The sequence below is a fragment of the Podarcis pityusensis genome (genome assembly GCF_964106645.2).
Source record: "Podarcis pityusensis genome assembly, chromosome: 1".
Lineage (NCBI taxonomy): Eukaryota > Metazoa > Chordata > Lepidosauria > Squamata > Lacertidae > Podarcis > Podarcis pityusensis.
The window spans coordinates 46,722,950-46,735,546 of record NC_138028.1 but is presented as its reverse complement, the minus strand read 5'-3'; positions in this window follow the sequence as shown (position 1 = coordinate 46,735,546).

Sequence of the window (12,597 nt, the reverse complement as noted above, 5' to 3'; positions counted from 1 at the left end):
GGGTGGCGCTGTGGGTTAAACCACAGAGCCTAGGGCTTGTCAATCAGAAGGTCGGCGGTTCGAATCCCCGCAACAGAGTGAGCTCCCGTTGCTTGGTCCCTGTTCCTGCCAACCTAGCAGTTCAAAAGCACGAAGTGCAAGTAGATAAATAGGTACCGTTCTGGCGGGAAGGTAAACGGTGTTTCCGTGCGCTGCTCTGGTTCGACAGAAGTGGCTTAGTCATGCTGGCCACATGACCCAGAAGCTGTACACTGGCTCCCTCAGCCAGTAAAGCAAGATGAGCGTCGCAACCCCAGAGTCGTCTGCGACTGGACCTAAGCATCAGGGGTCCCTTTACTTTTTTACCTAGACTTTGAGATAGTTGATAAACACATATCATTCGCTGGGGCCCTTGTCTTATGCCTTCCCATTTCTGTGATGAGCTACAGGATGATTTCATTCTACATCAAATGCCATGGCAGAATTCTATACTGCAGTCTCAGAAGGAAGTGAAAGCAATGTTACAGAGCAAGATGCACATTATCATTTATTTTAGTAATTGCAGCTGCTATGGTTACCAATTGTGCTCTTGCCTATTTTCAAGTTGAGGATGTTCAGTGTCATGACGTTGCACATTGTTTAACAGAAGCCAGATAAAGCACGGGGGTGGCTGGTAGATGTAACTAACTACCCACTATGGAAGGAATAAGTTTGCAAATGCTGGGCAGGTGGGAGATGTTGGAGTTCTACAGCTTTCTCACAGTTGCTTTGTGTAGACTTTAATAAAGATACACAAAGCACACGAACCATCTCTGCTGACTGCTACTTGCAGCAGGGATGGTGAACAAGATGTTCTTGTACTCAAACTCCCATCAGCCCAGCCAGCACGACCAGGAATAATGGAAGTTGTAGTCCAACAACATCTTCCACGCTTTCCCCATCCCTAGTTTACCCTAATTATGCATACTTTGCCCGTAATCCAGAGTGTATTTACTCTGTTCTAAAACTAACAGAATGGTTCAATAGTAGATGTTGTTGTTGTTTAGTCGCTTAGTCGTGTCCGACTCTTCGTGACCCCATGGACCAGAGCACGCCAGGCACTTCTGTCTTCCACTGCCTCCCGCAGTTTGGTCAGACTCATGTTTGTAGCTTCGAGAACACTGTCCAACCATCTCGTCCTCTGTCGTCCCCTTCTCCTTGTGCCCTCCATCTTTCCCAACATCAGGGTCTTTTCCAGGGAGTCTTCTCTTCTCATGAGGTGGCCAAAGTATTGGAGCCTCAGCTTCAGGATCTGTCCTTCCAGTGAGCACTCAGGGCTGATTTCCTTACGAATGGATAGGTTTGATCTTCTTGCAGTCCATTGGACTCTCAAGAGTCTTCTCCACCACCATAATTCAAAAGCATCAATTCTTCGGCGATCAGCCTTCTTTATGGTCCAGCTTTCACTTCCATACATCACTACTGGGAAAACCATAGCTTTTACTATACGGACCTTTGTTGGCAAGGTGATGTCTCTACTTTTTAAGGGTGTTCTAAAACTAACAGAATGGTTCAATAGTAGATAGGGACAGCCATTTTTGAAACTGGTCACTTACTATATTTAGTACAGTGGTACCTCAGGTTAAGTCATTAGTGTACATGCCAGTACTTAAGTACTTAATTCATTCCGGAGGTCCGTTCTTAACCTGAAACTGTTCTTAACCTGAAGCACCACTTTAGCTAATGGGGCCTCCTGCTGCACCGCCGGAGCACAAGTTCTGTTCTCATCCTGAAGCAAAGTTCTTAACCCGAGGTACTATTTCTGGGTTAGCGGAGTCTGTAACCTGAAGCGTCTGTAACCTGAAGCATATGTAACCCGAGGTACCACTGTATATGGTAGTAACTATAGCCTCATGCCAGGCATAGCTGTGTTTACCTGGAAGTGCAGCCATGCTTTTAGCTCCACCCCTCACATCATGTCTCCTTCATGTTACAACCATGGTTTGCATGTGGCTGTCTGTAAAGCAACTGCAGTATGCAAGCTCCTGCTCATGAGGAACCACCGAACTTTGTTTTATAGAGAGTGGCTTGGAACTGGAAAGGCAGATAGAAGTAGACAAAGCACAGAGAGACTTAGGAACAGAATTTTAGAGGAAACACAGATACAGATTGTTAAGTTGTGGGTGAACATATCAGACGACACAGCGATTCTTCAAACAGCTCTTGTTTATTCACAGGCCAGAACAGAACTGAACTGAAGGGTTCAGCCAGCCTGCTTATATAGAGCTCCAGAACAACGTAATTATAACAACTTTCTGTAACTATCCAATCACTGAACGTCACTTTCGATCCCTTATTTGCATATGTGGACCTGAACTATCTACAGTATCCCCCTGCTGGCCCAGGGTGAGAACTTCAGTACATAACACAGATGGAAAGTGAATTTGGGGTCCCTTGTTCATTAATCACAGAGGTGGAGGAAAGCTAGCTAGGAGAAGACAGCTCTAGGATAGCTCTAGGCCAGAGTTGGCTGAAGGAAGACACATTTTCAAAAATGTGTATGTTAGGCAAAATTGAATACAAAAATATGTATATTGTGAGAAATTACCACCATAATACTGGTGGCTACTTTTCTTTTTTAAAATGCAAACTATGGAGCACTGAAGTTAAGGTTGGAAATATTAGAATCTGAAAGAAACATAAATAGGCAGATTCTCCCCTCCCCAGTGGTGTAGTGTTGGTTGCCGGTGCCCGCCCTGGCCTGGCCTGGGTGAAAAGGTGCCACTGATGCTGTTGGAGCGACCCCACCCACACCAGAGCAAAGCAGGGCTGCACAGAGCCACCTGCCCACCCTCTCAGGGGGGGAGGCCGGCTGACTGACGCAGCCCTTGGTGGGTGGAGAGGAGTACTAGGCCAGCCTAGGGGTGCCTGCGCGGGGGTGCCTAGTTCATGCCCCTTGAAAAATTGTGCACTCGGAGCCACGGCCCCTCTAGTAGCCCCCACGCTATGCCCCTCCCCCTAACTCTTGACTTATTGATACCAATGGGATATTAAAAGCTTATTGACATATTGCTGCACATGTTGATTCAAAGTATGTCCCACTGAACATAATGAGGCTTACTTCCAACTGAGCAGGTGAAGTATTGCAGTCTAAGTCAATGGAATCCTATCTATGGGATACAAGTACTGCAATAATAAAAATTAGTTTAATTATACAAACCGTCACTGTTAATTTCTAACCTGCTGGCAACTGAAGTGATACCTTAAGACACTATTAATTATATAGCTAGAGTTCTTTCCTAACCAGAAGGTTAATCATTCAGCCACAGGCCAATGAAAAGAAATCAAACTGAGGAGAGGCTGATCCATCCATCTTGCTGGTGCAAAGTATAGGCGGTGGAGCATTTGGATGAAGGGAAGGCAGAGCAGATTCCAATCACTGTTCAGCCACGAAGCTCTCTGTGTGGGGCTGAGAAAGTGACTACCTCAATTACAGAGTTGTTGTGGAAGCGAAGTGAGATAATTGTTAATAACTTTCATGCACCGAAATAGTCTATAGAAATTAATAATGATAGCGTTAATCATCAGCGCTGAAAATATAATAGGGAGAATAGAGATTCCATTGAATAAGCAAGCACTTACCAAAGTCAGCATTGTTGTTGCAGGCAGTAGCAATTACTGGAAGATTTGTGAAAATCTTTTGCTGTCCAGCTTGTTATGTTTCTCCTCTCATTGAAGCACCACTCCACGATTATAGAAGCGATGGGTATTTCTCCTTCTCTTCCTGATTCGGTGTTTTGTCTACCTGGGCAACAAGCACTGAGTGCAAACAGCCCTTTCCAAATTCATTTGTAGGTTATCATTTTTAAAGCTTTACCCCAAAGTCAAAACAAGACTTCAGAAGTATAACTAGGGTGGCAATATATTGGTGTGTTGTTTTCTTGTGACTGTTGCAGAAACATATTAAATAGTGTTCTGGCTGACCCAAGACGTTTTGCTGCTTGAGGTGAAGAGCAAAGTGGTGCATTTCCCAACATGCCCTGTAATTTTATATACAGAAGCTGAGTGGACTGGTAGCAGTTGAATCTTACAGGTCCAGGTCCTCAACCACACCCAAGAGCAGCAGGCTCTTGGGGATGCAAAGCAAGACCTGTGGCACACACAGCTGTGTCTTCCAGCACCTTGACACCGATTGCTCACATCTCCAGGCTGACACCTGTTCACTGTTTAAACAAACGCCACATCGCAGAGGCTGTGCCACCAGCACATACATTCCAAGTGTCTCTATTTTCCAGGGACTGTGCTGGAATTACAAAAGCCATCCTGGCTTCTGATTTGATCCTGGAATGTCCTTATGTTTCCCACCAAGCTCAGGGAAGAGGATGAGCTGGCGCTTGTCATGTGGAACTTCGGTGGAAGTGGTGGCTGTGAAGGAGCATCCCGTGGCCTCTATATGACTGTTGCTGCCGGCCTCCTCCCTTGGAGGTGTGAGTTAGAAGCTAGAGGCAAGAGGCTGCAGGTTGTTCAGCTGGGAGACTGAGCCATACCAGATTTCTGCTGGAATCCAGGTGTTTACCCACGGTTCTTGTTTCCCTTGGGAATGAGGTACAGCAGAGACTGTGGTGGCTATAGTTTATTTACACATGTATATAACCTGAGCCTACAATGGAGGGATTCACAGCATTAAAAACCCAAGAGGGTCTTGTTTCTCCCATAGCTGCAGCCTTGGATTTAAACAGAAATCAAGCAGGCCTCTTTCTCTCTGGCTTCTTCTTCCTGCTGCTTCTCTAGCTCCACTGCAAACTCTCTGCCCTCAACTCTGGCTTTGTTCTTCTAACTAACCACAAGTTAGGGTCCCATACCAGTTGCCCTCTCACACAGAGCCCCTTTCTTTTGTTCCCCTTAATGGCCTATCACCCAGGTGATCACCTCTTCAGGAAGCTAGCCTGGCTTATATTTTAGCACTTGCTGGGTCCAGGGTTTAGAAGGGTCTTGGCATACAGCATACTCCCCCACTCAAACTCACAATACTACTATATAATCTCTGTTTCTTTTCTATTTTCTATTGAATATGAATCAAGAATATGAACTAAATTTGCCTGTATGTTGCCCAGTCATATCTGGCTCATTGAACATGATTGGCTTTAAAACTAAGCTGCCAATGACTAACCTTGCGATACAAGCAGAATGGATCTCAAGGAAGTATCTTTAAAAAGCTGTCCGGGAATAGGAGCCTGGGGTGCACACACTTCCCAAAAACAGTGTTTGTAAAACAATCGATTCACATGCCTAGCCTAATGAGATGAGACACAAGATTGCAAGAGGTTGGCTGAAAAATACAAACAGGATATTCATGATGCTTAAATAATATTCTGAGTCAAATCTTACAAGATTAGCTAAGGGTCAGACTGAGTTCATGGTAGATAGGAATTACTGTGATGGCTGCATCCAACACCAGCTAATTTATAAGCGATTAAAATTGTTAAGATTTCCTATATAATAATGCTATGAAATGTTATTTCATGCAACATATATTTCATAGAGCTTCTATAAATATATTTTTTTTCATTTTAGAATGCATGATGGATTCTGTCTGAAGGCTCTGACATGCATTACAACCTCATTTTGAAAGCATTTTACCGCAATCACACAATGTTTCCCACACTTTTACAGTCCCATGCATAACTTTAGGCTCTGAGCAACTCAGTAATCATCTTGTCAGGCAGATAGCTGTTGCCATTTTGGACCTAAGCTGGATCTTACTGCTCCACGAACAGCTTGATATCCTCCCATCGTCTCCTTCTTCCCCAGGAATGTTAGGACAGGGTAAAGCTAAGTCAAACCATTGCAGGTGGTGGTTCCTCCTTCTTGGCTTTTCTAAGGACCAAACTGCACCTCACATTGTACCAGCTGATTGAGGGTAAGGCCAGATAACAATTTGGCCTGTGGAGCCAAAAAGGTCCCCCCCTCCCGCCCCCGCTTGTTTTTACAGAAACTGCCAGTTCAGAAGACCTGATGTGGATCAGAAACCCAGTGGGGACGGGGTGCTAGGGGACTTTAACCCCTTGATCTCTGCCATGGTCCCAATGCAGACCAACTCCTCTGCACTTCCAATTTCCAGTGTTGAAGCAATGATTCTTCAACATCAACTTATTTGGACTGGTCATGTTGTGCGGATGCCTGATTATCATCCTCCAAAGCAACTACTCTATTCCTAACTAAAAAATGGAAAGCGTAATGCTCGTGGTCAACAAAAGAGGTTTAAAGACTGTCTCAAGGCAAATCTAAAAAATGTAGCATAAACACCAACAGTTGGGAAACAGCCTTTACCAAAGGTGTCATGGGCTTTGAAGACACTCAAACTCAGGACGCAAGGGAGAAATGTGCTAAGAGGAAGGCAGGCATGGCGAATCCACACCGTGACCAACTCCCACCCGGAAACTAATGTCCCCACTCTGGAAGGACATGTGGATCCAGAATTGGCCTCCACAGTCACTTACGGACTCATTGTTAAAACCGTGTTTATGGAAGACAATCTTACTTGACTATGAGTGATCGCCAAAGAAGAAGAAGACGACTTCCAATTTACCGTACATGGGGTGGGGTGGGGGGTGGGGAGAAGCTCCAGTTGGAGTGAACAGGAATTTTCTTTCAGTGCAAATTGCAGAAATAGGGGGTTGATCCACAACAGGATCGTGGGAGCTATTAAAGGTCCTCTATATCTCACACAGGGATCAGAGGCCCCATGATGTCAATTTTGTATAAAAACAACTGAAGAAAATCCTTGTATTTAAATGCACAGCCTTGTAGCTAACACAGCAGGTAGTTTGGCCCCAAGACCAGGAGCATGGGGGCTCCTATGCATGCTCTTTAACCAGATGCTAGCATGTAAAGCAGCTCTGAGCTGAAGCCATGATTAACTTTTCTTTAGCACCGCAAGACTTATCCAACAGGATTTGGGGACTATGATCTTCTTTAGCCTGCAGTATTCCCTGTGGATTTTACCACAGCTTCCCTTTCAGACTTTCCTTGACCTTAGCCCAACAGCTGGTTAATAACTTCAATGGGCTTCACTGCTGCCTGGAGGAACAGCCGCCTCTTAAGTTTTGTGGTTTTGAAAGCCATTCACATACTTTTTCCTGTGGTCTTCCATTCACTGTGCCTCTTGCCATTCATCTGTGGAAGAAATTCCATTACCTGATCTGGGGCTTCCCAGATGAAGGCTACAGGGGAGTTTGGGGCATCTTTTTCAATTAGCACTTCCCTAGTGGCGGCTGCATGGAGTGATATTCTTGTTCCCAAGGGTTAGCGCAGATAGAGATGCCGCTGGGGGATAAATGTTTTCTTTTTAATTGCAGAAAGGACAATTCCAGACTCTTACTATTGGCTGTGGTTCAGTCCCCTACCAGCCAAATTTAGGTTGCATGATTAAAGCTGTTTGGGAGCTCTCACACAACAGACCCACAAATATTGGATGTTTTGCAGTAAGGAAAACTGATAGGGAAATGTACGGTGGTACCTCAGGTTAAGTACTTAATTCGTTCCGGAGGTCCGTTCTTAACCTGAAACTGTTCTTAACCAGAAGCGCCACTTTAGCTAATGGGGCCTCCTGCTGCTGCCACGCTGCCGGAGCACGATTTCTGTTCTCATCCTGAAGCAAAGTTCTTAACCCGAGGTACTATTTCTGGGTTAGCGGAATCTGTAACCTGAAGTGTATGTAACCTGAAACGTATGTAACCCGAGGTACCACTGTACTGAAAAGCATGGGATAATGCTTGGTTGATGCCATGTCGTCTGACCTCCTTGCAGACAAATCAGAATGAAAGTTCAATAAATAGCCAATACCATCTGACCTCCTTGCAAACAAATGCAAACAGGCTAAAGCACCTCTTCAAACATTCTTAATTAGCCAGTCATTTTAATGATTCTTTTATGTTTTATTGTAGAAATTGTTGTGCACTACCTGGATATTTTATATGAATTAGCAGTTTATATATTTTTGAAAATAAATAAATGAAAATCAAGATGAATGCTCAATAAACAGTGTTTTTATTTTAGTACTGTCAAGTGGAGGGAATGTGATGAGGATAGTGGGGGAAGTGTTGAAAGTTATTTATAGAGACAGGATATTGAGATGTCCTGAGCTGTCATGGCACGGACTTGCAATGAACTTTGCAGTGTCCTCATACTATACAGTAACCAAGGGACACGGGTGGAGCTGTGGTCTAAACCACTGAGCCTCTTGGGCTTGCCAGTAGGAAGGTCGGCAGTTCAAATCCCTGCGACAGAGTGAGCTTCCGTTGCTCTGTCCCAACTCCTGCCAACCTAGTAGTTCAAAAGCACACCAGTGGAAGTAGATAAATAGGTAAGGAAGGTAAAAGGCATTTCTGTGTGCTCTGGCTTCCGTCATGGTGTTCCGTTGTGCCAGTAGTGGTTTAGTCATGCTGGCCACATGACCCGGAAAGCTGTCTGTGGACAAACATTGGCTCCCTCGGCCTGAAAGCGAGATGAGAGCCGCAACCCCATAGTCACCTTTCACTGGACTTAACCATCCAGGGGTCCTTTACCTTTTACCTTTACGGTAACCAGGACTGGTTCTGGGCTTGAAGGGAGCCTGAGTAAAGTAGCCTGGAGCCTTCCAGCTTCTCTGTTAGTGGCCCTGACTGACTTATCTGGTGTCAGGCATTGCAGAACTAAAATCCAGAGACAAAATCTTTTTGTAATGTATTGCAAACAGGAAAAAATATATATTATTTTGAAAGGTAATGACGAGAGATGCAGTCAGCTCAAGCTCAAGCACAACTTATACCTTAATAAGCTTGTTGTCGGTCGTTGCAAGATGAGATTTAATGGTTCACAGTTAACACTTGTCAGCTTCTATATTAGACAGTTGTTAGGCTGTTGTTAAAATTGTTTTGGCTCTCACTGACTTATCGTTAAAGGCCAACGAGCAGGCTGAGAAGGAAGATTTAAAGGTCGTTGGTCAATGGGTTGTGACTGAAACTGTATATAAAAGGACAGTCACACAGCATTGTTGAGGGGAATGTGGTTTGGTAGTCAGTAGGGGCAGGAAGCAGCCCAAGAGCCAGGCAGAGAGTTAAGAACCCAAACAAAGCTGGTGTGAGTTAGCTAGGAGTGCTCTAGGATAGCTTCTGGTCAGAATGACAAAAGTGGACAGTTGGCCTCAGGGTCAACAAAAACTGCCTCGCCAGCCCATCCCTCAGCGACGGTGACGACGGACGGGCACAGGGTATGGAGGGTTTGTGGGGCCATGCTGTGCCTCCTACCTACCCATGCAGGCAGAGCCAGGAGGATGAAGAGATGCCCCCATATATAGAACAGTATCTCTACCCACTCCCTAATCCTTTTGAGCCAGCTAGTGAAAGCTATCAGCTAGAATCACCCAGAAAGCAAGGACTGTAAATAAGTCCAAGGCTCTAACCAGGGTGCCACAGGAAACCCATTAACAGAAACCTAAGTCAATAATTTCCTGGCAACTAAATTTAGCATAGATCTGTCATCCCCCACCCCTTCCCTTCTCACACTGAAAGCTCTTGCTGGGACAATGCTGTCTTAGTGGTTCAGTTCATTCTCCTCTACCACAGTCACTGGGTCCTGTATAGCCACCAGGAAATTCTTTAAATACTCAGGCATAATTGACTGACTTGCATAAAGGCATGCAATCAAATCTGTTCTACCTGTCTGTTCTAACATTGGTGCATGAGGACTGAGTGCCCCCCACACCCACTGCCTTTTCTCTTGCTAGTAAGCACACGGCAGCAACAATGGAAATACCATCATGAGTGACAGAGGTGAGAAATAATGCTGAGCAAAATTTTGGCATAGCGCAAAAAAGAAAAATAAGACAGAGAAGGAGTGATAAAAAAATGCTGTGAAATAGTCTCGTAGTCATCTTGTCAGTTTTTCCCTCTGCAGAGATGGTTTAAAAAAATCGTTTTTAAACAATCCCACTAGTTTATTTTCCCAAAGACTCTTGGCAGGCTGTCACAGAAGGGGAAGATTATGATTAACTGAAATGTCATCAGCCTGTTATTCTCTGCAGAGGCGATATGAATGGGAATTAAGTAATGAACTTCTGCAAACAGATGATAGGAGAGAAGGAGTTCCAACTAGCCAAAGCTGATTTCTTATTTTAATGCACAGGGTGCGCTGACAAGGTTGAGAGAAGCTACACTCCTCCTCTCCCTCTCGACAGCTTGCCACATTGTTGAACCAAAGCAGGGTGCAGGGAAAGAGAACTTTGATGGCAAATTCAAACATTTTAAAAAATGTTCTCTAATCAAACATTTGACATTTCTTGAAGAATTGCTATTTTTTCCTTAAAATTTTGGTTATGCTCTGCATGCTTCTTTTCCTTCCACAAGCATCCCATGATGATATCTCTGTAGTAGCAACAGGGATGCATTTAAAGCCAGAGAATCAAAGGAATAAAGCAAACTCTGTCCCGTGGGAAGTTAATAGTTGATTCAATCAAACACACTTTAATTAATTTTTTTATCAAAAGGGAAAAAAGCAAATTACAAATTAGTCCATTATACAATTATAACTGGGGATGAGATCAAGCCACATAGTTTGTATCTGAATTTCAAACACGTATTATAGCAATAATGGCACTTCGCCATGTACTGTCCGTATCTAATTTCAGTCCACATCTTGTGAGTTTATAGCTACAAGCTCTGCTGCGTGTACAGATCTCTGCTTGTGCGTCTTTGAGTCTGAGCCACAGAGTATTTCTCAGCTTTAAAAGGCAGTGCAAATTGATAGATGCTGAAATGCCAGCACTGCAATGCAGTTGTCAGGACTTGCTGCTGCATACAGTGAAGATCCACAAAGTCACCCTAGATGTCAGTGCTGGAAGAAGACATTTACTGGCTGAAGAAAATGGCACCCACATAGCACCCTTTAAAAAGTCTGACTCTACCAGACTTCATCTTTCTGCCTTTCTATCTCCCCCAGTCTTTTCAATGGTGTTGCCTGAAGCTGAGCTGGTCCTTCCAGTTGTGCTCTCTCTGCATAATTTACCCTGTCCTCCTAATAACCCCTTCAAAAGAAACAGAGGGCCCCCCTGGACATCATTTTTATTGCATTTTCATGATGATTTCTGCTTAAGAAGCTGCCTTATCTTGAATCAGACCATTACAGTCATACCTTGGAAGTCAAACAGAATCTGTGCCAGAAGTCCATTCGTCTTCCAAAACATTCGGAAACCAAAGCACGGCTTCAGATTCGCTGCAGGAAGCTGCTGCAGCCAATCGGAAGCCGCGGAAGCCCCAACAGACGTTTGGCTTCCAAAAATAGTTTGCAAACCAGATCAGTTACTTCCGGGTTTGCGGCATTTGGGAGCCAAAACATTTGAGAACTAAGCTGTTCGAAAACCAAGGTACGACTGTATTCCATTTAGATCAATTTGGGTTGCCATATTTCAAAAGGTGAAAATCCAGACACAAGAGATGTTGATTTTTGGGCAAAATTGCAAAAAAGAGAGAAGTTTTTGAGCTATTTTAAAGGAAAATCACCAAAAATGACACTGCGGACACATCTAATTTCTGCCCGGACACTGCTTCCAACTGCAGTATTCCAACTATGCCTGGAAAAATTCTGGACATATGACAACCCTAACTCAATATTGTCTGCACTGACTGGCAGAAGCTCTCCAGAATATGAGAGATCTTTCCCAGGGTGTGGCAGCTTTTTCCCACGCCTACCTAGAGATGTCAGGAAAAGCATGTGAGCCAGTGTGGTGTAGTGGTTAAGAGCGATGGACTCGTGATCTGGGGAACCGGGTTCACATCTCCGATCCTCCACATGCAGCTGCTGGGTGACCTTGGGCTAGTCACACTTCTCTGAAGTCTCTCAGCCCCACTCACCTCACAAAGTGTTTGTTGTGGGGGAGGAAGGGAAAAGGAGAATGTTAGCCGCTTTGAGACTCCTTTGGGTAGTGATAAAGCGGGATATCAAATCCAAACTCTTCTTCTTCTTCTTCATGTGCTTGGCCACTGAGCTATGACCCACCCCCATGCTTCTGCATGTAACTGCTTGGATCCTAGGTTTTTTCAGGGTCTGTGTGCTGCAAAGAGTCCAGATTTACATAATTAAACCAAAATAATTATCCTATGCATCAAACTGTGTTTTATTTTTACTCTTTAGGAACTGGCTAGGCTGCATTCTGTTTAATTCCATTTTCTCAGTGTTGTTCTGGTGGTAGAAAGGAAGCAATCCCAGGGAGGATTTGCCTAGTATGAAGGTTGACCCTGCAAGGTATGCCCAGCTGTGTCCTATAACTGTCCCCTCGTACCTCCTCTTGTAATTGGCAGAGTAGAGAAACGACTAAAACCTGCACTCTGCTAGAAAGGCACCAGTTTTACGGGACCCTGGGGAACTGATTCCATTAAAGCTCCACGAAATCAGGACAAGAGAAGCAAGTAGCTGGAAGTTTAGCAGGTTTTCATTTAGTTGTCTTTGCCCATTTTAGGTCAGGCGGTGTGCTGGTGGAAGCACAAGCATTTCCAGGTGCTTCTTAGAGTACACTTATTTCCCTGAGAAAGGATAATCCTGATGGGCGCCTTATACAGTAAATGGGTGGGTCAGATTCAATTTTCCTGTGTGCATGTTTGGCAT